The 2,085-nt window shown below is 62.9% G+C and overlaps 1 pseudogene; it reads left to right on the top strand.

Moving 5' to 3' along the window:
• The first annotated feature begins 281 nt into the window (after positions 1-281).
• LOC120239301 lies at positions 282-1,722 on the top strand (annotated as a pseudogene).
• The last annotated feature ends 363 nt before the right edge of the window (positions 1,723-2,085 follow it).

Genomic DNA, 2,085 nt, shown 5'->3' on the forward strand with positions numbered 1-2,085 from the left:
AGCAAGGCATGAAAGGACCCGGGGCGGGAGGGCGTAGAGAGCTCCTGGGAGGGGTCAAGGGAAAGGGGGCGTGGTCAGTGTTGGGGGCGTCTGAAGAGGTGGAATGCGCTTTTTGCTGGCTCAGCCATTCGAGACCCACGGGCTGAGGAGATCTCTTCGGGGCGGGGCTGGGCTGGCGCCCGGAGTGGTGACGACGAGTGCCCAGCGTGGGGAAGAAGCGAGCCCTGTGAGCCGAGAGCCTTGGCAGGAGCGGAAGGCCCCTGGACGGCCTGGGTCCGAAGATGGAGCTGGAGTCTGGGCACGTGACAGAAGCCAGGGAGATGGCGCGGGTGGACGGGCTGCGCGCGGCGGCTGGGAGCGCGGAAAGGGCGTGGCCGGGCTGCTGGGGCGCCTCTGCTGTCAGCTGGTCAAGCCACAGAACCCGGGGGTCACGTTCGCATGGCTCACCCGGCACGACCAGCTGGGCCCCTGGAGCTAAGAAATAAGGCCTAAACATCACGCAGGTGAGAAGCACTGGGGAGCTCGGGTAGCAGGGTGTCCTTCCCCTTAGCCCAGTCACAGGCTTTCTTTCTCGGCGGGCTCTACCGAGTGGGGGCGCCCTTGGACCCCGCTCCGGACTCCTGGTCCTTCCCCAGGCCCTTCTGCCCAGGCAAAGTCAAAAAGTTCCTGACTCCGAATCTTCAAACCCGCAGTCCTTCCTCCAGATGGCTGAGGAGCCTAAATGGGCCGGACTTGCGTGACTCTGCCTCCCCTCAACTGATCCTGCCTCCCCCCAGGGACCCAAACATCCTAATGTGAACCTCTGTCCTTCCCGTCTGGGTCCCCTATCTTACCGACTGATCGGTTTCCCCTCTGAGACCCAGGGGCCCACAACCCAGTCCCCTGGCTCCCCCACACTAAGCCCGCCCCTCGTTGGGGCTCCAGGTGCCTATTCCGAGGACTTGCCCCTGGTTCCTCCACCTCGAGGCGGGGACAGGCTTTCACGTACCCCGCTCCACTTGGCGGGGCACAGTCGGACCTTCCGAGGGGCCCTGCTGGCAGCCGGTGGGTGTGACTGTGGGAGTGAAGGTGCTGAGGCGCTGGGATCTCCAGCCCTTCCGCTGCCCACTCTGCGCTCACTCTCGCCCCCCACGGGAGCATCCATTGGGTCTATTCAAGGCCTCCGCGCTTCTGGCCCGGCAGGGCTTGTGCAGCTGGCGGCGCTGCGGGTCTCTCTCACCTCGCCGCTGCCCACCGAGGTCGTGTCGGAAGCTGATGGCGACGTGGCACGCCTTGTACTGTCGCCTTCTGTGCAGCTTGATGTTCATCCAGGACTAGCAGACCTACTGGCCACGTGAGAGCAACTTGCGCCTCCTGGCGGCCTAGGGCCTGGAGTAGCACGAAGACAGCTGCTAGCACCTGCGCTTACTCACACCGTGCATGAGCCCCTGCCCTGTTCCGCATGGCAACTACAGCAGGAGGCACTGCTTCAAAATCGACGCCTTCCTCAGCCCTGGTGCACAGGAGCAGAGCCAGCTTTTGTGGGACCTGCAAGGCCAAGCCTGGCACCTAGCAGGTCTCCATGTCATGCTCCAGCTCTTCCTGGCATCCCAGTTATGGTCGCAGCTGGCTGACTTCCGCCAGGCCGGCTTGGGGCTCCAGCTGGTCAAGGGTTATGGAGAACAGTACCTGCTGGAGGCCTACCTGTGGGACCCTCCTCTAGGAGGGGAGAGGAGCATTTAGATCTGCCCTTTTCAACAGACCTTGAGAAAGCCCAGTTCCAGTGTTTGCAAGCCCCACCTCGTCTCCCACACATCCTTGTTGCCTGGAAAGCCTACTTGCCCTCATCCCAGTGCCCTCGCTAACCTTTTAGCCTTGCCTCTCAGTCGGCCAACTCACATCTAGCGCACCCAAACTCTGTGGCCCACATCTTGATCCAATCTGCGGGTTTGGGAGAGGCCCTTGCTCTGCCCTTACCCACCCTTTCCCCTTAAGGGCCAAAGGTTGGGTTCCATCACAGGCTTCAATCCCTTTCCTTGCCCATCGCCCTGGCCTGGTGGGGCACTCTGCCTTTCCTGGCTTCTCCCTCTGCCACCTTGTGGGTGG

Source organism: Hyaena hyaena, unplaced genomic scaffold (assembly GCF_003009895.1).
Source record: "Hyaena hyaena isolate Hyena2069 unplaced genomic scaffold, ASM300989v1 scaffold_228, whole genome shotgun sequence".
In the NCBI taxonomy this organism is placed as follows: Eukaryota; Metazoa; Chordata; class Mammalia; order Carnivora; family Hyaenidae; genus Hyaena; species Hyaena hyaena.